At 49.6% G+C, this 27,760-nt stretch overlaps 1 protein-coding gene across 2 annotated transcripts in view; it reads left to right on the top strand.

Moving 5' to 3' along the window:
- The window catches only part of BEND7 (BEN domain containing 7), a 302,748-nt gene that overhangs the window by 195,228 nt on the left and 79,760 nt on the right, over positions 1-27,760 (top strand). The gene's annotated exons all lie outside the window — the stretch shown is intronic.

Raw genomic sequence — 27,760 nt, 5'->3', positions numbered from 1 at the left:
ATATGGCAGCAGTCGATGGAGCCAAAAGGGTTCCTATTAATGACCGCAGGGGAAGATGACTAGCCTAGACATGTAAGACAGTGGTTGGCACTCTCAGCCTTGGTTGCAAAACAGAATATTACAAGGAAATGGGAGGTAAGTGCCATTCCGCCAGTAGAAGAATGGAAATATGATGTAGACTGGTTCTGGCAAGCAAAGCGCACAATATACAAATGTAGAGGGTGCCCCAAGAAATGACAAGAGATATGGTGGGCATGGCATGCCTACAGAGGCTTATAGGGAGGTTATTGTAACCGGTAATGCACATGACGCCTCAATATCGTTGTAGTAAGAACATTATATTGCAGGTACCTAACACATTTATAACCAAAGAAAATAGCAACATAATGTAAAGGCTCCTTGTATGTAAAGCTCTTTGAATAAGTACCAATAAAAAGTGTAAAAAAAGAATTTGAGTTTTATTCCGTCCAGACATCCTTTCTTCAGACAGGTGGGATGTCCTATGCGGACAAACTGGTGGAACATTCTTTCCATAGCAGCTACGGAATTTCAAAAGGTGGGCCATTGGGATCGATCAACGCCTCGCAGCTAGCCGAACCATCCTGTGCTGCAGGGGAGTCGCTGTGGCGCAGTTGCTGGCAGAGAACAGCTGGGTCGAGAATCGGCCTCCGGAGACACGAGGCTGCAGGAGAGCGGCTGAGGGTGGCCGGTGCCTGCGGGGCTCCCCTGGCCTCGGCTGATGCAGGAGTGAGCTGAGCGGAGGGTGCGGAGAGGTGCAGTGGAGGATCGGTGCCGGCCCCGGGGACGGGGCTGACCGGGAGTCGAGAGAGGTGCCCGCGGAGCGGCCTGACAGCACGGCGCCCACGAGCTGAGAGAGGCGGCGGCCCACCGCAGCAACCAAGCCCCCGGCTTCAGGCCCAGTCTGGACCCGGAGCGCTGAAACAGCACACACGCCGCGAGAGGCGGCCCGGAGGCGACGACCCCCCCCACAGGCAAGCGGCCCACCGGTAAGGTGCAGAGGGAGGCGCAGTGGGACAGCTAAGAGCACGGGGGAAGGCCGAGCCTGGGCAAGGGACCCCCGACTGCGCGCAGGGTGCGAAAATGGCACTGCAGCACTCGACCTTCACGCTGAAACGGCGATTGCCCCCAGGGACTGTGACAGAGAGGGGGCCGTGGTGGAGGCTGGAGGGAGTGGACGAACAGCTGCGCCGCCTGATTCCCCGGCTAGGACCTGGGCCCGGACCAACAAGAGACACAATCACCAGGCAGTCCACGCAGGCCCTAAGAACAGTAGCCTTCAGGGGATCGGGCGGGCGTGCGAGAGGCGTCCAGGGTCAGTGTAAAATCCCGCTGTCCACGTACATCTGATTGACCCTTCCTGGGGCCCGAGACTGTTAGGCCCAGCGTGGTGAGTTCTACTGCTGCGGTGGCTGTCCCCAGGAGTAGGCGAGCAGACGGCGAAAGGTGCTGACGCCCGCACCGGATTTGGACGATGTGGAGTTCCCCCCCTGGGCCCGCGCTACGGCCTCCGGGGCCTGGAGCGTGCGTTGACGCCCTACACTGGGCGGGTCCCCCCTGGGGCGGCTTGCAAGACTGGACCAGAGCTGCCTGCAACTTTTAGCAGCGGAGAGCTCCGTCGAAATCGGAAGGGGGCAGTGTCACAACGTATTTACAGGACCTTTTCCGGGAGATCCTTGGGGAACCCAGCGAATTTGAGATCCGAATTGACCGCGCTCATAGGGTCGGCCCAGCACGCTGAGCGCCGCCGCCCCCTCCCCCCCCCCCCCCGTACATACTGCCCTTTCTCCCGGACTTCCCTGTGAAAGAACGGATCTTAAGAGAGGCCTGGGTGAGACAGCTGGTCATTTTCCGGGGAGACCAGGTGGCTCTCTTTCAGGATCTCTCCGCCATCACCTTGAAGAAAAGGCGCTCCTTCAAGGTTGCGACTGACTTCCTGAGAAGCAAAGACGTGCCCTACACCTGGGGCCATCCGCTCCGTCTCATCTTCAAATGGAAGGGGTCTCTACACCAGCTTTGTTCTCTCCAGGACACTTGTGCCGTACTAGACATTGACCTACCGGAGGAGGAAACCACGACCGAGACCCCCTCACCCGGACCTACGGATGGCGCGAGTCAGAGGTCCAGGAGCACCTGGCAGACAGTGCGGAGGCGACGATCCCCTAGATCTTTCAAGAGGCCGGACCCTCTCCTCACCGCCCAGGAACGAGAGGCGGCAGTGCAAGAGGTGGCGGACAATACTGCTGCTAAACAGTGAGGGGGTCAGACACAAGGGTTTACCCTCATTAGCCTTTCCTCTCGGGGGGGAAAGGCCGGGGGGCTGAAGGGGTGGCCGCCACCATGTCCCCACTTTCTACGATGAACTACGGACCTGGACTCTGTCCCGATAGGCCCGAGCCTATGGGAGTTGTTTTGGGGGGGGGAGTTCAAGGGGGGGAGGTGGGGAGAGGTTGGGAGTTGAGGGGGGGGGGGGGGGAAGTTGGGGTCGGGGGGGGCGGGGAAGGAGATACCGGATCCCTCCCGGTGTGGTACAATAGAGGCGGCGCAGGCCGACATAGGGACCTGGCAGACCCCAGGCAAGCCGAACATGCTGCGCTACTCACAAGACCCCACAGATGGCTAGCTCCACGCTGAAGATCCTCACCTTAAATGTGAAGGGGGTTAATAACCCTGTTAAGAGCAGGGCTGTCCTGTCCTTCTTGGAAAACTCAGGAGCGGAAATTTGTCTGCTCCAAGAAACTCACGTGCTTTCCAAGGATTGGCACAGGATGCGCTCACGGGCCTTCCCGACCCAGCACTACTCCTCGCTCCTCGAGAAGAAGGTGGGGGTGGCCTTACTGGTGGCACGTCATTTTAGGGGGACAGTAGGGGGCAAGGTGGCTGAAATTAAAGGGAGATTCCTAGCCCACACACTTCACATAGGGGGACTGGAGATGGTTGTAGGCGCTCTCTACGCTCCAAACACCAAGCAAGAACCATTCATTAAGGGGGCGCTGGCAGACGCACTGCAGCCAAACATTAAGGCAATACTAGTGGGCGGAGACACAAACTTAGTGATGGATCCCAACATTGACAGGTCCGGCCACCGACAGGGGTTTGCTGGGGCGATCATGCGGGAGGGGAGCCAATGGCTGTTGGAGGAGGGGTTCGTGGACCTATGGCGCAAACACCACCCCGGGATACACTTTCTACTCCCACGTACACCGCACTTAAGCACGCATCGATCATTTTTTTGGCAGCGCGGACACGTCTCCCCTGATACCTGATAGAAGATGTGGAAGTGCTCCCGGCGGCGTTGTCTGACCACGACGCACTCTTGCTCCACATGCAAGCCCCTAGAGTCACACAGAGGAAAGGTAGATGGCGCCTCAATGATGCACTCCTGCAACATGAGGGGGTGACGCAGCAGCTTCGTGACCGCATCACAGAATATCTGCAAACCAACGGAGGTTTCCCTGACTGCGGTGTGGGGGGCGCTTAAGGCGGTGGTGCGGGGGTAACTGATCTCGGTGGCCGCGGCGGAAGCCAAGGTACGGAAGGAAAAGAGACAATCCTTGTCCGCACAAGCGCTTGAACTCGAGCAAGTACACAGTCGGACCGGGGACCCCAGGATATGGAGACAGCTTAAGACGGTCAGAGCCCAACTCACTAGCCTGGATTTAGATAGGGCGGAATATGCAGCCCTGCGACTGCGCCATACTTACTATGTGGGGGGTGACAAGACAGGGCGCTTACTGGCGAGTTGCCTTAAAGCAGGGGTACTCAAAGTACGGCCCGCGGGCCAGTGGCGGTCCGCCTGGCCTTCCTTGGCGGCCCGCGGACCTTCTTTCCATTATACCAACGTTTTTCCCAGGAAGTTAGTAAACCGAAAAGATGGCCAGAACATACGTAGTGAATACGTATACAATACCTATTCACTACACTACTTGCTCCTGCGGCCATCGTCTCTGCCTACTGCTTGTCTCTAATTGGCCTGCCTCTGTGACGTCACATACGGCACCCGGCCGGCACGAACCACAGGTCCTTTAAAAGTCAGCTGTAACTAGCGCTTTTACAGCTGACTTTTAAAGGACTTTTCGGAAGCTTCCTGGATCCATGGTGACGACGTCCTTGCAGCCCCGGAGAATCTTTGCAGCAGCCTTTCTTGTCGGAGAATATTCAGTTCCTTTACTGGCAGGTACGTGTTCTGATTCTTGCCGCCCGCCATGCTTCTGACCCCCTCCTCGGTCCCCTTGTTTCCGGCTCCCCACCCACACCCACTATCATTAGCGGTGTTAGGAAAACAAATTGTGAGCATGGGGGGTGTCTGTTTTGAGGCACAAGCCAGCCCTCGCCTGTGTGAAAGGTCTTTCTACGGAGGTCGCAATGGCCTGGCTCGTGCCTCAAAACAGACACCTCCATGCTCACAATTTGTCTTCCTAACCTGCAGGTACGTGTCCTGAGTCTTGCCGCCCGCCATGCGTCTAACCCCGCATCTTCTGTGACCCCGCATATTCCTTGTTTCCTTCCTCGGTCCCCTTGTTTCCACCTCCCCACCCACACCCATTTTCATTAGCGGTGTTTTGAAAACAAATTGTGAGCATGGAGGCGTCTCCCACCTCACGGGGATGCCGAGGTAAACACCGCAGCCACCGAGACAATGCACACTCATTCCAGCCGGTGTTAATAGCTTCGTCAAAGTTTTTATTCTTATTTCATTGTTTTGCTTCTCAATTGAACTGAGAGCAAATAAGAGTGCATCAGGAAAAAAACGACTGGCGATTTTCGGCCAGAGGCCTTCGTTCGACACATAGAATGTAAAGTGCAGAGTGTATTAAAAGGGGCTTAACCAACCCCTCCCTCCACCATCCAAGAATTGTTTTTAACTTTTTATGGCTTTTTTGTTAGAGTGGTGATAGGGCAGGATGGGCAGTTGTTCCTATTCTGCAAACGCTTCTGTAAATCGTGAGTTTTTCATTTGGGTAGATAAAAATGTCAGTGTAGTATCTGCTAAAATAAATACGTATTAATTATTTTACATACTGAATATTCATGGCATTGCACTGTTCAAATAGTTGTAAATGAATCTCTTTTGCCCCTTAATCCTGAGTCGGTACCAAAGTCTGTTCTTACAAGATTGTCGTTCTTCTCCGTCAAAGTCCTTTTGAAGTTGAGGTGGAGCTGTCACCCCTGGCAACTCAGCTGATTTGATGCTTTTTTTTGTTACAAACTTTTCTCTGCAAGGTCCTAGGATTCCTCTTCAATCCATTTTTAAATAACTCTGTGTCCCTGCCCTGTACTCAAATTTCTTTCAGGAATGTAGATGTATCTTTTATTCTCTCATTACCTAGGATGGGTTCCAAATGGTCTGATAAAGGTAAGCCCAAACAAGTGTTGCTTTGTGGGCGTTTTAGCTCTCTTTAGCAGGCTATACCTATTTTTAGGTAGCGCTGCTAGTTCTCATTGGTCACCTGGCCCCTAGAACCGTCTTTGCCGGCATGGGAAAGCAGCAAGCTCGAAGGATTGTCACCTCGGAGTGGTCTTGCACAGAAAGGCTAATCCCTGGCTGGCCTTCCCCAAAAAATAAAAAGGGCGTGGGCACAGCATTTTGGATGGCTCCCTAGATAAATAAGTGAGGGAGTGGCTCATGTTACACCTTCTGTAAACAATGCAGTCTGTTAAAGTCTCCCCCCTCTTTTCCTCTCTCCATATCCCTCCCTCTCTCACACCTCTCTCCATATCCCTCCCTCTCACACCTCTCTCCCCTCTCTCCTCTCTCCATATCCCTCCCTCTCACACCTCTCTCCTCTCTCCATATCCCTCCCTCTCTCACACCTCTCTCTCTCCCCTCTCTCCATATCCCTCCCTCGCACACCTCTCTCCCCTCTCTCCTCTCTCCATATCCCTCCCTCTCACACCTCTCTCCTCTCTCCATATCCCTCCCTCTCTCACACCTCTCTCTCTCCCCTCTCTCCATATCCCTCCCTCTCACCTCTCTCTCCCCTCTCTCCTCTCTCCATATCCCTCCCTCTCACACCTCTCTCCTCTCTCCATATCCCTCCCTCTCTCACACCTCTCTCTCCCCTCTCTCCATATCCCTCCCTCTCACACCTCTCTCCCCTCTCTCCTCTCTCCATATCCCTCCCTCTCACACCTCTCTCCCCCTCTCTCCTCTCTCCATATCCCTCCCTCTCTCACACCTCTCTCTCCCCCTCTCTCCTCTCTCCATATCCCTCCCTCTCACACCTCTCTCCTCTCTCCATATCCCTCCCTCTCTCACACCTCTCTCTCTCCCCTCTCTCCATATCCCTCCCTCTCACACCTCTCTCCCCTCTCTCCTCTCTCCATATCCCTCCCTCTCACACCTCTCTCCCCTCTCTCCTCTCTCCATATCCCTCCCTCTCACACCACTCTCTATCTCCTCTCTCCTCTCTCCATATCCCCCCTCTCTCACACCCTCTATCTCTCTCTCCTCTCTCCATATCCCTCCCTCTCTCACACCTCTCTCTATCCCTCTCTCCTCTCTCCATATCCCTCCCTCTCACACCTCTCTCCCCTCTCTCCTCTCTCCATATCCCTCCCTCTCACACCTCTCTCCTCTCTCCATATCCCCCCCTCTCACACACCTCTCTCTCTCCCCTCTCTCCATATCCCTCCCTCACACACCTCTCTCCCCTCTCTCTCCTCTCTCCATATCCCTCCCTCTCACACCTCTCTCCTCTCTCCATATCCCTCCCCTCTCTCACACCTCTCTCTCTCCCCCTCTCTCCATATCCCTCCCTCTCACCTCTCTCTTCCCTCTCTCCTCTCTCCATATCCCTCCCTCTCACACCTCTCTCCTCTCTCCATATCCCTCCCTCTCTCACACCTCTCTCTCTCCGCTCTCTCCATATCCCTCCCTCTCACACCCTCTCTCCCCTCTCTCCTCTCTCCATATCCCTCCCCTCTCTCACACCTCTCTCTATCCCCTCTCTCCTCTCTCCATATCCCTCCCTCTCACACCTCTCTCCTCTCTCCATATCCCCCCTCTCTCCTCTCTCCATATCCCTCCCTCTCACACCTCTCTCCTCTCTCCATATCCCTCCCCTCTCTCACACCTCTCTCTCTCCCCTCTCTCCATATCCCTCCCTCTCACACCTCTCTCCCCTCTCTCCTCTCTCCATATCCCTCCCTCTCACACCTCTCTCCTCTCTCCATATCCCTCCCTCTCTCACACCTCTCTCTCTCCCCTCTCTCCATATCCCTCCCTCTCACACCTCTCCCCTCTCCTCTCTCCATATCCCTCCCTCTCACACCTCTCTCTCCCCTCTCTCCATATCCCTCCCTCTCACACCTCTCTCTCCCCTCTCTCCATATCCCTTCCTCTCTCACACCTCTCTCTCTCCCCCTCTCTCCATATCCCTCCCTCTCACACTCCTCTCTCTCCCTCTCTCCATATCCCTCCCTCTCACACCTCTCTCCCCTCTCTCCTCTCTCCATATCCCTCCCTCTCTCACACCTCTCTCTCCCCTCTCTCCTCTCTCTCCATATCCCTCCCTCTCTCACACCTCTCTCCCCCTCTCTCCTCTCTCCATATCCCTCCCTCTCTCCATATCCCTCCCTCTCTCACACCTCTCTTCCCTCTCTCCTCTCTCCATATTCCTCCCTCTTCTCACACCTCTCTCCCCCTCTCTCCATATCCCTCCCTCTCACACCTCTCTTCCCTCTCTCCTCACCAAATCCCTTCCTCTCTCACACCTTTCTCACCCCCCTCTCTCCTCTCTCCATATCCCTCCCTCTCTCTCTCTCTCTCTCCATATCCCTCCTTCTCACACCTCTCTCCCCCTCTCTCCTCTCTTCATATCCCTCCCCTCTCTCTCTCTCTCTCCATATCCCTCTCTCTCTCCTCTCTCCTCTCTCCTCCTCTCATATCCCTCCCTCTCCCCCCCCTCCCCCCTCTCTCTCCCCCCATCTCTCCTCTCTCCATATCTCTCACACTGTGCACACGGGGTCTGGTGGCTCAGTGGACTAATGCGTCCACTGCAGGTGCCTGTGTTCTAGCTCATGGTCACAGGTTCAAATCCCGGCAGGTCCTGCCTTTCATCCATCTGAGGTCGATAAAATGAGTTGGGTAGCAATAAACATCTGTTATTCAGCACTAAGATACCTATGGATGAACGTGCGCTGGTATATACATGTGTGTGTGCATGCCATTTATTTCAAATCCCTATTGAGTGACACATTTCCTGCATAAACCACTGGCTTTAGGAAAGCTTCCTGTTTTTCATTTGCAGGCTTACCCATTACTTTGCTATTCAATCCCACTTAAGATTGCCCTTGTCTGCTAATAAAAAAATATTATAAACATGTGCTGCATGTAGTTACATCTGCTTCGGAAATACAGCATTGTCTTGTAATGTTTTGAAACTGCACCATTTTTTTTTACCCTTCTCTAGCCCCACCCCCAATGACCCCGCCCCCAAATGACCCCGCCCCCACTGGTGCGGCCCTCGGCCACAAACCACACTGTAAATTCGGCCCCCGAGAGAAAGTTTGTGAGTACCCATGCCTTAAAGCTAAGACCCTGCGGGCGAAAGTCCCCTCCGTCCATACCCAAGACGGGAAAGTCGTCCGAGACGATGACCATATAGCAGAAGCCTTCCGCGAGTTCTATGCCTCGCTGTATACGGCGGAACCACTGGACGAGCGGACTTCCGCCGACACTTATCTCCGAGACACGGAGATAACGCCCCTGGATGAACCCACCAGGTCCTCCCTCGAGGCTCCCATCAGAACCGAGGAGGTCATCTCTGCGATTGTGCGTCTCAAGCCTCTGAAAGCCCCGGGCCCGGATGGCTTTTCAGCAAGCTTTTACAAGGCCTTCTGCCCCCAGGTCGCACCGGTATTAACCAGGCTTTTCAACTCTTTCCAGGGTAGAGGCTCCATCCCGCAAGACATGCTGGACGCTGACATTGTGGTTATTCCCAAGCCGGGCAAGGATCCGTCCCACTGCAAAGCATATAGGCCCATCTCCCTACTTAACCTCGACCTCAAATTATTCACAAGCGTGCTGACAGCCAGATTAGGCCTGTGCCTACCGGGAATCATTGAACCGGACCAAGCGGGATTTATCCCCAACAGGCAGTGTGCGGACAATACCAAGCGCCTGCTTCATGTCATTGATAAAGCTCACTACAATGACTCCGACGCGGTCCTACTGTCAGTAGATGCCGAAAAGGCGTTCGACAGGGAGGACTGGGGATATCTGGACGCCGTCCTGGTGCGCTATGGGTTCGGAGACCAGTTCCGCACATGGGTCGCTAGCTGCTATGCCGCCCCGCAAGCCAGGATCACAGTTAATGGGGTGCGCTCAAGACCTTTAGACATCCGTAGAGGAACCAGGCAGGGGTGTCCTCTTTCACCCCTGCTATTCGCTCTGTATATCGAACCATTGGCCCAACGGATCCGAGACAACGGGTCCATTACAGGCGTCCGATTTGGCGGAGAACAGCAGACCATAAGTCTGTACGCAGATGACATCCTGGTGGCCCTGGAGAACTCCTCAACGTCGGTACCGGCTTTCCTTTCGGAGATAGAGAGCTTCGGGAATGTGTCGGGGTTCAAGATGAACATGGAGAAATCCCTAATCCTGCCTCTTGGTCGGAACGCAAAAGTGGCGCGGCGCTGCCACCAGAACTATGGGGACCTTCAAGTTCAGATGTCCATACCCTACTTGGGCATCTCCCTAACCCCGAGCACAGCCCAGACAGTCGAGGGGAACTATACGGCTCTACTGGCCGCCCTAAAAGGGGACCTGGCAAGATGGCGTTGTCAACCGCTCTCCTGGTTAGGAAGGGTGGCAGCGATAAAAATGACCCTGCTACCAAAGGTCTTGTACTTGTTCCAGACCATCCCGGTGACACCCCCGATTGGAGTGCTCAAACAATTGTAAGACTCCATCACACATTTTGTGTGGGCTGGTAAGCACCCGCGCCTACGCAGGGACCTGAACACGCGGACCACAGCGGAAGGCGGACTCGGGGTCCCTGACTTATTGCGCTACTTCCACGCGTCTCAACTTCGCTACCTCCTAGAATGGAGCAGGCCCGAATCGGAAAAGCGATGGTTGTTTCAAGACTGAGCTATGGGTCAGATGTCCCTCTGGAAAGTCCCATTCCTAAGACGGAAAGATAGGCCCTCATACCTCAGGAAATCACCTATTACGAGGGCGGTAATGCAGGTATGGGACAAGGTAGCGGTTCCGAAGGACCTTACCACATTCCCGTCCCCGATATCCCCACTGTTTGACAACCCAGCATTCCCTCCGGGACTGGCCCCGGGGACGTTCTCGCAGTGGCGGGAGTCAGAATGCAAAGCTGCCGGCGACCGCTTCGACCCCGCGGGCTTCATGCAGATATGTACTTTGCAAGACTGCTGTACACTCCCACAGATCCAACGCTTCCAATATTTCCAGATCAGACACTGGCTCACGGAGAAAGATGTGCTACCTCACGTGAGCAGACCCCTCACAGACTATGAAAAATGGCTCCACACGAAAAAACACCGACAGACACGCAATCACTGACCTCTACAAGATGCTCAGCCCACCTCCCCCTGCTGCGCGTTCGGCGGGGCAGAATAGATGGGAACACGAACTAGGATGCTCCTTCACAGATAAGGAACGACAAGACATTTACTACAGGGCCCATCACACCGCCCGTAATGTAGCCAGTAAAGAGGCAGCGGTGAAAATAGCTTACTATTGGCACCTTACACCAGCGCGGCTTCATCGAGGTAACCCACGCAGAGACCCTAAGTGCCGGAGGGGATGCGGCCAACTGGGGACACTCACTCACATCCTGTGGGAGTGCACTGAGGTTCAGGGGTATTGGGAGGAGGTGCTCAAGAGCTTCGACACACACTTTGACACTGAAATCCCCTGGTTCCCGGCATACACGCTCCTTGGCCTTCCTAACGCCATCACATTTCCTCTCAAATCGATCAGGGGGAAACAGATGGGACTAGCAATGGGGGCAGCCACCCAACACATCCTATCTCTCTGGGGCACCCCTAGGAAACCTACCCACACGGGTTGGCTCCATCGCCTGTGGTATATCATGGGAATGGAGAAGATACAGGCCTCCCTTACCCAAACAAGGGACACATTTCTCGATACATGGCAACCCCTCGTCTCTCTCCTGTCGGAGGAATTCAATGAAATCACCTGCCCCAGATATCTCAGGGTGCTTCGGCTTCCAGACGACTTCCGGGGGGAACCTCGATCACCCAACTGAAGGCCGCCTATCCTGCAAGCCTCGTGAGAACTGATATCACTGCAAATACCACACCGGGGAAGGGGAAACGTGGGTGGGAAGCGGGCGGGAGCGGGGAGGGGGGGATGGTTGGGTGTTCATGGGACCGAATCAAAGCTTTATTTCGCTTGCGGGGCCTTCTCAGCACTCAAGGACACACTCTACACAGCACCAATGGACCCGCCACTTGGGAAGAGCGGGTTGGCTGTTCCTTGCAGGGCGGTCGCATGCACGCCCGTGTTGTTGTGTCCTATGTCTGTTTTGTTGAAACTTCAATAAAAGATTTAAACCAAAAAGGTGGGCCATTGCACCACATTGTCCCTGCTAAGATGTTTGGCTGTGCATTCTTTGCCTACCTCATAATGTACATGTGTTTTTACACGTTTTTGCTAAGAGCACATTGCTCCTGATGTCAGATTATGGTCCCAGCCCATAACATTACCAATCAGTTCCCAATAAAAACAGCCTGTTTTTGATGAAGATGATTTGCATTGCCTGTTTGTTTCTGTGCATAGGGCCAAAGACTGTTGGTACTGCTGCGGGCTTTCCTGCTCATTTTCTTTTGTTCTCTTGAAACAATCTTCTCCTTTGGTTCTCCAAGTTTGGATGACCACTACATGGGATCTCCCAGACATCATTGTACTGAATCAGAAAAATAGTTGAAACCTAAGATTAGTAAATTTTTCTTCCACAGGAGCCCTGACTGGGAGATTTGTTTCTTGCAGAACATATTGCCAGGAAAATTAGTGTAAAACTATTGGCAGTTTTTTAGTTGATACAGATCACTCCAGGGGGCTATGACAGAGAATCACTTCCTGATATAAGTAGGCAATTGAACTATGACCCAGTGCTGCTTGGAATTCGATGGCAGCCTGATGGGCTGAAAACACAAGAAGTGGGTTGCCACCTTACCTCTCTTATTACTATTACTAGTTTGCTAAATCAATAGTAGCCCATTTTCTGGGAATAGACAAATTCTGAAAAACATGAGCATTCACTCCTACTTTAATTCAGAAGATGGTGGTTCTGCCCACTTGGCTACAAACCATTTGTGTCTGCACCCAGCAGAGAAAAACAATAATGCTGTGGAGGAATTGTTCTAGCCCCTAAGTTCTTGTGTTGTGTTGGTTGGAATGCTGTGCCCACGTAGTGCAAGGTCAGGATTTTTATTGCTGCAGGTTCTAAGATGTCTTTATTACATTGGTGTTTTGTTGATTTTGTATAGCGATTTCCCACAATTTGTTGTCCACTTGTCACCGTGTAATCACTTCAGCACTTAGCACTTTTTGGCATCATAACTTCATAAAATTAACATGTTTTATTTAATGTCACTAATAGATTATATTCTATTTCAAGAAATTGTTGTGGCTTTTAATGTTTCCTGTTACTACATATGCGTAACCTAATTGATACCAAGCGTTTTGAATAGCTTAGCATCAATTAAGTTATACAGATGCTACCCAATCTTTTTTTTTCAACCAGTTTTGGGATTTTCTAGTTTACTGTAAAATCTATACAAAGAAGGATATGATGTGACTGACGATCAGTGAGAACATTGAACCAAGTAGCATCTTCTGCCTTTCACAAATTGCGCCTAATAAGGAAAATCATCCCCTTCCTTCCTGAAAGTGCCAGGAAAACTTTGGTAAGCTCTCTGGTGCTGTCCACCGTGGATTATTTTAATGGTCTTTTTGCTGATGCCCAGGTTAGAGTATTCAGCAAAATGCAAACAATACAAAATGCGGCAGCAAGACTACTTGCCGGAATTCCCAAACATAAGTCCGCCAGAGATACCATCAGAAGACTTCACTGGCTTCCAATTAGAAGTAGGGTTAAGTTTAAAACTCTCTGCATTGTATACAAGGCATTGCATTATCAGGGACCTCAGTTCCTCAAGGATCAGCTGATTCCTTACCGTCCCCTCAGGGGACTGCGATCCTCCACCCTTAACGACTTAGTGGTGCTCCGTACTAGGACTGTCTCCTGGGGAGACCGTCGATTCTTGGTTTCGGCCCCAAAGCTGTGGAATACCCTACCTCAGTCAATCCGGACCTGTACCTCCCTCTGGTCCTTTCGTAAACATCTTAAAACGTGGCTGTTTAACCAGTAATGTTGTAGTGTAGTTCCTATTTTCCCAATAGGCCCTGCGCATTGGAATAACAAACAGTAGTATCGACGTAGAAGTGCGGATCTTCCAGGCCTTTACTGACTATGCTAAACTTAATTGGGTTTGTTACCAACTAGCTCAGAGGTCACTGGAAACTTTCTTGACTGAATAGGAAGTGATCAGCTTCCCTGGTACAGACAAGAAGGGATTCAGTTTTCCAACAACCGTGCAACATGACAACTTTGCTCCTCAGATCAAGAGTCAATCTCTAGGGTCGTGTGAAACAATAGACAGTTATTTTACTCAGTCAGTGATTGTGCAGTTTACTTTCACAATATGTAGATGTGGGCTGGTGGGGGTAGCAGACCGGAATAACAGGCGTGGAGGCCGTATGTAGTGGGCTATTTCGTAGCCGGTGTTTATTACTGTACAAAGGTGCAATGGTATGATACAGGGAAGTAGAGAGTTCCAAAAGAATTGCGGGTTCCGGGTCCGAGGTAGGGAGTCGTCCGGGTATGGTCTTCCAGGGACAGCTGTTGGTCTTGACGGTAGTCGGGCCGATCCTCGAGGTGTCAATAGGCTCAGCTCCCGGACGGTGGTTCCTCGGAGGGGGGGAAAAGGAGAGAGAAAATAGGGCCGTTAGCTCTGTCGGTGGATCTAAGGACAAGATCCTGTTCCTTCACCGGAGTGTTGGGGCTAGAACGACTGTGAGGAAAGGGACGGGAAGGTAAGAGGGGTGGAGATATAGCGCGGACAGGGAATAGGGTGACGTTGGTGTCGGGACGTGCAAGGGTATTTATCTACAGTCGTGATAGTGCCACTCTCACACGTATATACAATCTATACACAGTGCACGGTGAATCGTGAGGAGGGAACTATTTTATACACGGGGATATGTACAGACTACTTATTTACACACTCTCGTAACGCCTAATATTTACACACCCACGGAACTGGTACTCACTTGGCCCGCCGCAACTCCGTCCTTGAGTTGCGGCCGCTCTCCAGCGTCCTCCTCTGGACTCCACCAGTCCTCCGTCCAGACCTCGTCTCCTGGTTCCGGATCGTCTCTCTTCTCCGGGGGTTCTTCGCACGCCGTCTCCTGCCACGAGTCTTCCTGCTTGAACGCTGTGTTGTTGGTTCTTCCGGCTTTTCTGTGATCCGCCTCCGGAAAGGGGGAGGGACTTCCGGGGTCGCGGGGATGTACTTCCGCTGTGTCCCGCGCTGGTACTGGTTCCTGCAGGGAAAGAGAAAGGGGTGGAGTCCGGGTTGTTTTGGTAGTCCGGGCAACAGGGGATTGTGGTGGTGATCGAGAGGGGTGACGTGATATCCGTGCTGAAGAGGCCGTGCTCCCATCCCATCCCCTTCCCCTAGCTGTCTTTCTTGATCGGGTAATTTGGCAAGGATATCGAGAAAGATAGTCAGCGTTGGCTTGATCCGCGCCCTTCCTGTGGAGAGTCTTGAACCTGAAGGGTTGCAGGGAAAGGAATCAACGAAGGACTCTTTCGTTGTGTCCCTTGTTACGGGCCATCCATTCCAGTGGGGCATGGTCCGTGTACAGTACGAATTCTCTACCTTCAAGATAGTAGCGGAGACTGTCTACCGCCCATTTGATGGCGAGGGCCTCCTTCTCAACTACAGCATAGTTTCTCTCCCGGGGAAACAGTTTTCTACTTAAGAAAAGGATGGGCCGTTCGTCTCCATTGTGATCTTTCTGAGAGAGAACTGCTCCCAGCCCCTGCTCGGAGGCGTCAGTCTGGAGTATAAAGGGTTTTGAATAGTCTGGACTGATGAGAACGGGACTGGATAGTAGGATGTCTTTCAATCGGTGGAAGGCATCCAACAAGGAGGGGTGTGGTTGTCTCAGCGCTTCTTCGGTTTTTACGGTTTTCTTTAACAGGTCTGTGAGGGGAGCTGCTATCTGAGAAAACCGGGGGATAAAGGGCCTGTAATACCCTAAAAGGCCTAGGAAGGCTCGTAGCTCTTTTTGGGTCTGGGGAAAAGAAATGGCGTGGATAGCGGCAATTTTGTTGTTTTGAGGGCGGATCAGCCCTTCCCCCAACAGGAAACCCAAATATTTCACCGTCTGAGCAGCCAAGGTGGTTTTCAAGGGATTGATCGTGAACCCATAAGACCCCAGAGTGTGTATTACTTTACTTAGGTGACATAAGTGCTGGTCCCAGTCATCACTATAGATGATAATGTCATCCAGATAGGCCCCGGCGTAAGAAACATGGGGCCGTAATACCAAATTCATGGCCCGCTGAAAGGTGGCTGGAGCCCCGTGGAGCCCAAAGGGCATCACCGTAAATTGGTATAGGCCTTCGGGGGTGGAGAAGGCCGTCTTCTTCTTGTCGGCAGGACGTAAGGGGATCTGCCAATAACCTTTACAAAGGTCTAGCGTGCTGATGAATTTGGCTCTACCGATACGCTCGATCATTTCATCAACCCGGGGTAGAGGGTATGTATCGAAGGAGATCTTGTTGATTTCTCGGAAATCGATACAAAAACGGACCGACCCGTCTGGTTTGGGGACTAATACTATCGGCGAGTTCCAATCGCTACTGGAAGGCTCGATGATCCCCATGTGGAGCATCTGGGCTACCTCGTCTCTGATAATGGGTCTACGAGCCTCCGGTAGCCGGTAAGGCCGCTGACGGACCGTTTTCCCTGGTTCCGTGATGATGGCATGTTCGACTACTGAGGTGAGGCCAGGAGAGGAGGAGAATACCTGCTCTAAGGGTTGAAGGGTGGACCTAAGTTCCTGTTTCCGTTGATCCCCGAGTTCTGAGTCTATACAGACCTCATAGGGAAGTTCCGGTTCTGGACAGTTGTTCAGGAGGACAGGACGGGGTCCTACCCACTCCTTTAATAGATTCACATGGAAGATTTGTGTGGTTCGACGGACAGGGTCGAGCTCGATTTCATAGGTCACGGGAGTGACCTGTCTCAGAATCGGAAAGGGACCTTGCCATTGCCCTAACAGTTTGTGGTCGGAAGAGGGCATTAAGAGGAGGACCAATTGGCCAGGAAGAAAGGAACGAGGTTTGGTACCCTTGTCATATTGTTTCTTTTGTTTAGCTTGGGCTGCTACCAGATTCTGGCGTACAATGTCCCTTATTTGCCCCAGGTGGGTTCTGAGGTTTTGTACGTACTCCGGCAGAGGTCGGGTTCGGTTGGGTTCTGCCTCCCACGCCTCTTTGGCCATATCTAGTAGGGTCCGAGGGGGGTCTACCATACAGAAGTTCATAAGGGGAAAACCCCGTGCTGCTTTGGACCTTACAGCGGATGGCAAAGAGGGCTAGCGGTAGCATTTCCTCCCACCTCTTACTCTCCAAGGCCAAGAGTTTCTTCAGGGTAGTTTTCAGGGTGGCGTTATACCGCTCCACCAGACCATCCGTTTGGGGGTGGTATGCGGATGTTCTGATTTGTTTCACACCTAGTTGGGAGCATACCTGTTTCATGAGGGAGGATACAAAGGGAGTTCCCTGGTCAGTCAGGATTTCTCTGGGAAAGCCTACCCGAGAAAAGATGGATATTAGAGCTTTAGCAATATTCTGACTGGTAGGCTGGCGGAGAGGTATGGCTTCAGGGAAGCGGGTGGCGTAATCCACTAGGACTAACGCATACCGACAACCGCTTCGGGATGGGAGCATAGGACCTATAATATCCATCCCTACCCTACTGAAGGGGATGTCTATCAAAGGAAGGGGTTGTAGAGGGACTCTAGGAGGGCGATACCGGCTGTTCTTCTGGCAAATGGGGCAGGCCCTACAGTACTGTTTGACTTGCTGGTGGATGCCTGGCCAGTAGAACTTTTCTAGGATAGCCTGACTCGTCTTTTCGTCACTGAAATGACCCCCAAGTAGATGGCTATGAGCCAGAAACAATACTTTTTCGCGGAAGGGTCCTGGAACTATTAACTGGGACGGTTGTTGGGGTCCTCCTTTTCTGTATAAGAGACCGTCCTTTTTATAAAAGTGGGGACCTACATGTAGTGGATCTTCGTGGTCCAGGGCCCTTCCCCAGGCTTCTTGTAGAATAGGGTCTTCCTGCTGAGCAGCCCGAAATTCTTGGTCGACTTCCCAGGGATGTTCTTCTACTCTTACTGGGAAAGCTGTAGAGTAGTTCCTTTTTTCCTTTTTCTTTTGGGTTTTAGTCTTGGTCATCCGAATGGGGTCTGTTCCGACTACTGGAGAGCTGTCGGGAAAAGGAGCTTCAGACCACCACTTCTCTAAGCTGGTGGTGGTGTCCTGGAGAAGGCGAGGAAGACCAGGGTAATCGCTGCCCAAGATAACCAGTTCCGGCAGGGAAGGAACAAGTCCGACATTCAGGGTACTTCCAGGATCCAGGGAGTGTTGTACTTTAACCTCGGCCGTAGGGTAAACCTTTGTGTCCCCGTGCACACACTGAATGGCCACTGTACCGGTTATGGGTCCGATCGGGTGGGGTATCTCTTGAGGTCTGAGCACACTCTGTCTACATCCAGTGTCTGCAAGGGCAGACACCTGATGTCCATCAATTCGTACAGGGCGATGGAAAGCGGGAGGAGACGGGCCAGAGGACAGACACACATAGTTTCGGGCCATTCCCACCTCCATCGGCTCTTCTTTTTGAGGACAAACCCGAGCAATGTGCCCGTAACCTCCACAATGGTAGCACTGGGGACCAGGCGGTGGGGGTCTGGACATCACTGGATAAGGGAACAACGGGGGAGGCTCAGGTTTCTTGGCTAGAAATGGACGGGGTCCTCGAGGTTGGCCATGGGGCTGAGTTCGGTGACCATGATCTTCCTTAGGTTTCTGCAAGTCCTGGGCGCGACTGTACGCGCTGGCAATTTCAATGGCATTCTCTAGGGTCAGACGGGCGTGCTGACGGACCCACTTTTGAGTGGCAGGATGGAGGGAAGCCAGGAACTGCTCCAAATAAATTTTTGAAAGTATTTCCTCTTTAGTAGCGGTCGCGGACTTCAACCACCGGTCAGCCAGATCTTTAATCCGGAAGGAGAGGGCTCTTGGTGTTTCCTGTGGTCCCTCTTTTGCTTGGCGGAGCCGTACCCGATAGGTCTCATCATCGATACCCAACCTTTCAAGGATACAGGTCTTGATGTCGGCATAGGGGGTCAGTCCCTGTACATTAGCCTGTTGGAAGGCTGCCTGCAGTTCACCAGTCAGTAACGGACCCAGGTAATGACCCCAGCGGTCGGCTGGCCAGGCAGCGGCTAGGGCCAGCCGTTCGAAATTAGTAAAAAAGAAATCCGGGTCTTCGCCCGGTACATATTTCTGGAGAACCACTGAAGGAAGTGACGCGGTGGGTCGTTGTTGGCCTAAGACATCTGTGAGCTTCCCCAGAGCCTGGTCCTGAGCGGTTCCCTGCCCCTTCAAGACATCGTGCAATTGCCCACGGTCTTCTTCGGCCGTCTTCAAGAAGAGCTCCATCATCTTCCCGAGTTGTTCTTGGGAATCTGCTAGCTTTTGCACCGCGGCCTCCATGCTTCCGGTATATCCCACTTCTGACACCACTTGTGGGCTGGTGGGGGTAGCAGACCGGAATAACAGGCGTGGAGGCCGTATGTAGTGGGCTATTTCGTAGCCGGTGTTTATTACTGTACAAAGGTGCAATGGTATGATACAGGGAAGTAGAGAGTTCCAAAAGAATTGCGGGTTCCGGGTCCGAGGTAGGGAGTCGTCCGGGTATGGTCTTCCAGGGACAGCTGTTGGTCTTGACGGTAGTCGGGCCGATCCTCGAGGTGTCAATAGGCTCAGCTCCCGGACGGTGGTTCCTCGGAGGGGGGGAAAAGGAGAGAGAAAATAGGGCCGTTAGCTCTGTCGGTGGATCTAAGGACAAGATCCTGTTCCTTCACCGGAGTGTTGGGGCTAGAACGACTGTGAGGAAAGGGACGGGAAGGTAAGAGGGGTGGAGATATAGCGCGGACAGGGAATAGGGTGACGTTGGTGTCGGGACGTGCAAGGGTATTTATCTACAGTCGTGATAGTGCCACTCTCACACGTATATACAATCTATACACAGTGCACGGTGAATCGTGAGGAGGGAACTATTTTATACACGGGGATATGTACAGACTACTTATTTACACACTCTCGTAACGCCTAATATTTACACACCCACTGAACTGGTACTCACTTGGCCCGCCGCAACTCCGTCCTTGAGTTGCGGCCGCTCTCCAGCGTCCTCCTCTGGACTCCACCAGTCCTCCGTCCAGACCTCGTCTCCTGGTTCCGGATCGTCTCTCTTCTCCGGGGGTTCTTCGCACGCCGTCTCCTGCCACGAGTCTTCCTGCTTGAACGCTGTGTTGTTGGTTCTTCCGGCTTTTCTGTGATCCGCCTCCGGAAAGGGGGAGGGACTTCCGGGGTCGCGGGGATGTACTTCCGCTGTGTCCCGCGTTGGTACTGGTTCCTGCAGGGAAAGAGAAAGGGGTGGAGTCCGGGTTGTTTTGGTAGTCCGGGCAACAGGGGATTGTGGTGGTGATCGAGAGGGGTGACGTGATATCCGTGCTGAAGAGGCCGTGCTCCCATCACAGTAGAGAATAGAGAGACGGGCGTTTTCAATAAAAGGTAACATTTATTGAACAGTCTTTCTTCTCGTACAAGAGAAATGAATTGCCACAATTGCAAGACTTGTTATTATAAAAAGTACGTACAGTAAGATGAGTATTGCGAAATAATACTGTAAAAGCATTGATATGGTTTCTTAGCCATACAATGGTTTAAAATGAATAAAACATATATACATTCATATATACATTAGGCTAAAATACTCAACTGGTGCTTCTAACTACGCCTACCCCAGTGTACCTGACCTAAGCCTAATACTTGGGAGGGGAGTAAGTAAGTAGCTTTAAGTTAAGTTGGTTTTGCCAAGGTTTGCTTCAAGAATTCTCTCTAAGGGTTTAGTCAACACCATACCTCTGAATAGATTGATGGAGGTCTGGTATCTCCTTCAGGGGGTCGATATCCCAGTCACCCGCAAGGGTAGCCTGGAAACGCCGGAGCTGGATTTCTCTGCAGGAGAAAAGACAGCGTCTCTCTCAGCGCGTCGAGGAGGAGGTGGAGGGGCAGCGTCCGCGGGCAGCTTGCATCTGCTGGGCTCTTTGCAGGGGGACGGCTGTTCAGCTCCTAAGTTCACCACACCATTGTTCGCTCGTTAGCAGCGATAGCAGTAGCGATAGCAGCTATGGTATCATCAGCATAACAGCAGCTTCGTCAGCAGCGATGGCATTGAGGCAGCTAGCAGCCTTTGCTTAAGGCAACGTTGGTAATATTTATACTTGAAAGGTGCCTTGTTTGAATTAAGTTTTTGGACATAAGACGTCAATAAAGATGTCACTAGGAAGTGATCGTCTATCAGTGCTCATTAGAGTTCTATTACTAATCAAAACATAGCAAGCGGGGTTTTCCAGGTTGCTGAGTTTTTATCTTGTTGAAGAACTCGTAGTGTTAATCTAGGAATCTTAGATAGTAACTTCTGCTATGTCATTGCACTAATTGGCTGCAAAGGAAGTGGCAGAGAAAGCAATTCTGAAATGTGGCTCTGTTCGTGTGAGGCCAGAGACGAGTTTCTGAATATTGCATTTGATCAGTTATGCCAATATAGGGAATAAATGGATTTATAGCCGTATAGGGGCATAAGGTCACAGTATCGATCAGGGTCCTAGATTAGAACGCTACACCCACTCCACAAATTCATGTCCATCAAATTACTAAAACTAGAGCAATAAGATGCATGTGTAACATTGCCCACCCCAAAATACATATATGCATTTGAAATAGGCGTATTTGTAATACGTGAAAATTTAGGTACTGTACGTTTTTGAAGCATAGAAATCATTCAAAATTATAGCAAATGGAATAAATGAACGATTTTGCAAAAAGAATTACACATGAAAATATCTCTGAATACAGAAAGGAAGGGCGAGATAATTTCATCACATATAAATGCATTGCAGTAAAATGTGCTAGAGGCTGGTGTAAAGTTATTATGTCTCTAGATGTATTTAGAAATAGAAGTAGAAGCTTCTGTTCTCTATGAATAGTTCTACTTTAAGCAAAGAATTTTTCGTGCCAGAAAAAAGGTGAATATTAAAAGTGTTCAATTCAAAAGAATTATTGCTTGAACGGGGAAAATAGAGTTCCAACGCTTTTAGCAGTTTTTGTTGTTCAAAACTGAAGGCCGAATTCAGAGTTCATGGGAACGCTGTGTGTCGGAATGCTTCTCTAAAGTTATTGTTTCTGTTCGGGTGAGAACATCATATTAGACAGGCTCTCAAAGAATTGGTCTACAAAATCAGGTGACAGTTCGACCAAATTCGATAGTGCTGTAACTTGGCAGGTGTGAGAATGATTGCTGTCATCAAAGTTGGGATCAGCAATGCTCACAGAAGGTCGTACCTGGGTGATGTTGCTTTTGTCACTCGCTCCACTGTTACCACCTAGTCGTAGCACAGGAGTCTCAACGAATGCCATCATCAGGATTGGTAGCCGCTGGGGACAACACAATGCGTGAGCCGTTATCGGACTTAGCAAAGTATCGATATCCATTGGTACTGCTGATGGAAGTGAAAGACAGGTGTCCAACACGCACTCATCTCCGCATAGCATACATCGAAGTACAGGTAAGATGCAGGATTGCCATATCGGTCTGAATGAAAGGAACCAGGTCATGTTTAGATCTCTCAGCCTGGCCAATCCAAGGACTCAAGTTATTCTGTCCCGGTAGCGCACTGCTAGGATTGTTTCTTCCATTCCCATAGGAGTCATGTCTGAGCTGTGGCTTGCCATATCGAAGCAGGAGGGTCAAAAATAAAATCCCTGCTACAAGTGCCAAAAATAGGGGTATGCCGCCAAAAACAGAGTGGACAAAATTTGGAACGATTCCCAGAATTGCTTGGAATGGTGTTAGCAGTCCCGTAAAAATAGTCTTAAATATGCCTGGGATGCCTGTGGCACTAGACATGTTAAGGAGTTGGCTCAACATTTCTACGAAATGCACGGGGCAATTTGTTGATAAAAGGTCATGAACCTCCCTAGCTGTCCTTGCAACTAGGAGATCATACATCTCTTTTGATGACGTTATGGGCACTGTTGTCTGCAAAAGCACAGACTTCATTTTGCTTAAAGTATCAATTCGTATAGAAGAGAAATGCAGACGAGGCCAGATGGGAGTCTCTATGTCTTCAGGGCCGCTCGGGAACAATGCTTGCATACAGCATTTGACCATGGAAGTTACGCTTACGAGATACGCTTTTCCTGGCAAAAGGCCACAACATCTGTGATCCGTTCTTAGAATGTAACTCCCATTCGCGAGTTTCATAAAGAAGGGCTCTATCTGCGTTGCAGGTGTGACAAGCTGGTGGCATGAAAGGTTGTTAGAATTACCTTCACAGGCTCCGTGTAAATTAATACCCTGGCTCAAAAGTATACCGCTTAGTGAACGTTTACAGTTTTCACCACTAAGAAATACATTTTTGTCGCTGTCACTATAGCATGAATGTGTGTATGGTAATTTCCATGCTGACTTAACATAACCTTTACCTAATCGTTCATACTGGCCAGTAGGTATGTATTCAAGGCACTTTTTAAATCGGAAAGTTGTTATCGGAATAGTGATAATTCCGTGTATTATCCATTCAATGACAGGACTTTCTGACATTGTCAATGGTAATCTCTCAAGTTTTTCAATGCTCAGGATTGTATAGTCTGCTCCTTTCTGTGCCATGCGGATTTGTTTATCAGTAAGGTTAAAAATGGAAAACAATGACGTTGTGTTGATTAAACGCCAAGGCACATAGCCTGAACGAAGATTTTGCAGCGCTCCAGCCTAATTGTACAATAGAACGTAATTGTGACTGGCCATGCTGTAACATTAGCAAGTCTCTGTCTATTATATCAAAGGCAGAGGATACAATATTGTCCAACGAATATATTCTGGAGGACAGAGTCATTAACCCATTGTCCACTACAGAAAGTGATTTTTCCAAATTAATACGATCAATTTCTCGTATTTTTTCTGCTGTTTCAATTTGTGTGACTTTCCAAGCCTCGTTGTACGCAGCATAGATGCTGGCCGCTATGAAACGCTTTTGACGCTGTTTGCGTGGTCCCATAGTAAAATCGCGCAAATCAGCACCATCTTTAAGTAAAGACAAGTGTTGCTTGATTTCAGCCAGTGTGGATGATCCTAGCCATTCGAGGCAGAGTTTTCCTACACTGTATGTTGTTACTATCCCTGGATGTTGTCTCTGGGAGTATCTAGGGTCTTGTCTGGTCATTTTTAACCCCTGTGTTTTGTTCAGGAATCTATCTTGACAGTTGTTTGTGTCAGTAGGCCAGATTAACCACTTTTTCCAATCAGGATGTGCTCTGTTAAAATGTAAAATTTTAGTTACGTCTATCTCAATATTTGTTGTTACATTTTCAGGTATCGGTTTTGGAATAGACGGTTTGTTAAGGTCTTTGATCTTAGCTAGGCCAAGACAGGATGTTTGGTGAATTGTCATTTAAAAACATCATTGGTTCTGGTATCATGCAGGTTCTGAATAGTGCTTCTAGGCCTTGTACATGCCAATCTTTCGTACCCCAAATGGTTTTTTGTTTCAATGTTATTTTTCCAATAATCAAAACCAAATGTCATCATTTTTTCATAAAATGCTTCTGAATATATCAATTTAGTGTTTGTCAGCATTGTTTTCAATCCTGTTTTATCTAACAGTTTGTAATAAAACGTTTCTGCATCACTGGTGTTAAACCCTGAGAAGTACTTGAATTTCTCAAAGAATGTTTTAGAACTGCTTTTAGGTGGTGTAGCATAATGTTCCCATTGATTATACTTAAAAACATTTCTAGCCTGTGCAGATTTATGCAAATAATGATCGCCATAATGTGTAAAACAGAACAACTGTTCATAACTAGACGAACCTTGTAAATAATCATGTTCTGTGAATCTAGCTGACATTACTAAATCAGACATCATGTCATTAATACTGTTAAAGTCCCAATCATCAGAGAATGTACTAGGTTTTACAAAGTCACTTAAGGAAACCTTCAGTTGAGGAGGATACTTCAGGATCTCGACCGGACCATAGATCTCATAGTCAGTTTTCTCCCATACTACCCCACCAGGTATTTGAATGGCTGTGACATTTACTGTTGACAGTTCTCTTTTCTTCACGTGGGATGATCTGTGTGGTTTGAGGACTAGGTTGATGTTCTTACTTGCTGTGTCCATTCAATTGTAATAAACTTTCCTAAAATTAAAACTAAAATTAGGAGTATAAATACCCCTGAGATAATCCAATGCTCAATCAATGGTGCACCCAGATATACTTCTTTGATTTGTTGAAAGAGTTCTGTTGCTTCTTCTTTAAAAGTCTTTTTTATTTCTGGCATCACTTCGGGGTTACTTTGATCCTCGGAAAAGTTGTCGAAGTCGATGAAATAACCAGAGGCAGTTCTGTCAATTGTTGGGATTGTTCTTTCAATCTGTCTTTCGGTAGCACTTTCTGATGCCACATTATTGTAGACTGGTGTTTCTTGACGAACTGTTTCAATCTGTGTCTCAAGAGGCACGAGTTCCATGGCATTATTGCATAGTCCTTCTCTGTGCACTGCAGGCTGATCGAATGTGATTAGTCTTTCAGTTTGAACCTCTTGGATTGTTGCAAGTTTGGGTATTCTGTTGTTTCTTGGGAGTCCACTGGGCCTACTGTTGATTATAGGCCACATGCTTGTGGTTTTACCAGGTCGATTAATACAACTCTGTTCTCCTTTTTACCAGCAAGGGGCGGTAGTAATACGGATCTTGTTCCGGTGACTGCCAAGACAGGTACTGCTTTTCTGTAAGAAGGCCCAAATTCCTTCTTCACCGCTATTTTTTTTTCTGACTAGATCCCCAATCTTTGGAATCCAGACAGGCCTTGCTGGGGCTGTTGCTTGTGGTGCCTCGTCAGTGGTAGCTGGCTGTTGCTTTAACTTTATGTTGCTTAAGGATTTTCTTGTTTCATTCAAGTCCTGTAAAACAGCCAAACTATCTTTGATGTCAAAGTCTGTTTTCTTATCTTGTACCACTGATACTTGACTATCTAAGTCCTGAACTCTCATTCTAGTTCCGAACAATAGTTCGTATGGGCTGAAACCTTTTAGAGAATTTCTTGGCAAATTATTAAGACTGATTTGGACACTTATTAGATGTTTGACCCACCCAGCGCCGGAACCTAATACCTTCGGTGTTATAGATCGCTTTATGTCCCGGTTTTTTCTTTCTACCACACTAATCCCTTCGGGGTGTGACGGACAAGAATACCGCAACCCAACTCCTATGCTGGCCATGGCCTCCCTATAAGCTCGAGAGCTAAAAGCAGGACCCTGGTCAGAATGGAACATGGCAATTGCGTATGTGCCGATAAAGATCTTTTATAACCGTTCTGGCGTCAGCCGAGCGCTGGAGGCCACATTATTTAAGTGTGTTTAGCCTTAATGATGTACAATGGGGTGCGTTTCTCTTTTTTGATAGCGCGGATAGATTGCCTGATGCTTTCTATTAGGGCTTCTGACACTACACTGGCCGGTTCTTCACTGCGATCTCTGTTGCAGTCTTCACAGTTCTTTGCAAAGTCATGAATGCCTTCACTCATTTCCGGCCACCAGTACTCTGATTCTAATTCTCTCAGAGAGTCCCTGATTATTTGGTGTCTCAGACCCAATCCCATATGTGCTTCCTGTGTGAGGAAGCCCCTCCGGTCCCTGTTTGGAATTACCCTATCCCCCACTCCAGGGATTCGAGCAAAAGGAACGGAGTTTGCATCAATTACGTATTCATAATTGAGTGGATAGTTCACGGGTAGTGCTGCACAGTCGCCTTTTACGGTCGTTTTTACTGCCAGCATGGTTTCCCGGTCTATGTATTTGTCTGCACGCTTTTTTGTGGCTACGGACGCCGGTTTAGTTGCTTCCGCTATGGCTGTATTAGCCAATGAATTCCCTGCAACGTGAACACCATCATGCTGAAGACTCTGTGCGTGTATCACGTGAGTCTTTTGTAGTTCTTTCTGAGAAAGAGCTACCTGTTTCCAGAGCAATTTATACTTTATTGTGGCACCTGTGTCATCTTTGTAATCGTTTTCAATCCAGCTCTGCAGTTTATTATTGTAAGAGTTGACGCAAAAATGAGAATCGCACACGATAAGTGTCGGGAATTCACGTTCTGCATTTTCTAGCGCCATCTTTAAAGATCTGATTTCAGCTCTCTGAGCCGAACAGTTTCTTACTGATTCAGTTTTTGTTACTTTCGGTCTGAATTTACCGCACAGCCAACGACCTTTAACAATCGCACAGGCTGCATCGTAGGATTTGCTCTCTACGTTGAAATGCTGTACAAATCTATCTGTATAGATTATACAGGCGTACTGTGGGAGAGGCAGAAGTTCGATTGGCAGAGGATATTCTTCTTCATATTCTAAATCATTCAGTTCTTCGAATTGCGGGGCGAAATAGTATTTCACATTTTCCGCTCCAAGAGAATCTATACACTGTATCCATTTCTGATCCAGTGACACTGTAGGCAGGTTCACTGGGCTGGATAGCGCCTCGAAGGCGGATTCCGCTGTGAGGATAGTAATCCTTTTGCCGTGTGCTAGTTCTCGTTCATTGGCTAATGCAATTTGCACTGCTTTCACAGTATTTTCTGTGTGAATGAATGTCTTTTCTGCTTGTGTGTAAAAGTGAGATTTTATTGAAATTGGTACCTTTTCTCCCTCATTAGAGGTCAGGTACGTGAATCCGCATCCTCCTGGGATGACTCGGATTACAAGATCGCGTGTGTTGTCACGTGTGTCTAATTTTGTTTTTGCTAACATGTCTGTTTGCAGTGATCTCAAAATGTTCGTGTGTTTTTGAGTCCAATTGATTTGTTTAAAATCAGGTTTCATTAGTTCGTAGAGAGGTTTAACCCTCTCTGCGTAATTTAGAATGTATGTTCTTCCGAAATTCAGAAAACCTAGTATGGATTGTAAATTCTTCAGCGTTTTTGGAGCTTGGAGTACAGCGCACTTCTCTAAGAAGTTGTCCGCTGGGCTTTTTCCTTCACTTGATAATTTGTATCCTAAAAATAATACTGTCAGATGGGCAATTCGAGACTTTTTAAAGTTGAATTTGTAACCCTCTGCTGCGAACCCAAGTATAATGGTGTTCACTCTTTTCAAGTGAGTATCCAAGTCGTCGTCTGTGAGGTAGATATCATCTACGTAAGATAATGCCTCATCATCATATATTTGTAGTAACTCTGTTACCCTAGCTGAGAAAAGTCCTGGGCTGTTCTTGAACCCCTGTGGGAGCCTACAGAAATTTTTCTG

Source organism: Lissotriton vulgaris, chromosome 1_1, assembly GCF_964263255.1.
Source record: "Lissotriton vulgaris chromosome 1_1, aLisVul1.2, whole genome shotgun sequence".
NCBI classification, from domain to species: Eukaryota; Metazoa; Chordata; class Amphibia; order Caudata; family Salamandridae; genus Lissotriton; species Lissotriton vulgaris.
Note: the sequence above shows the minus strand (reverse complement) of the source record. Positions and strands in the feature narration are given on the sequence as shown.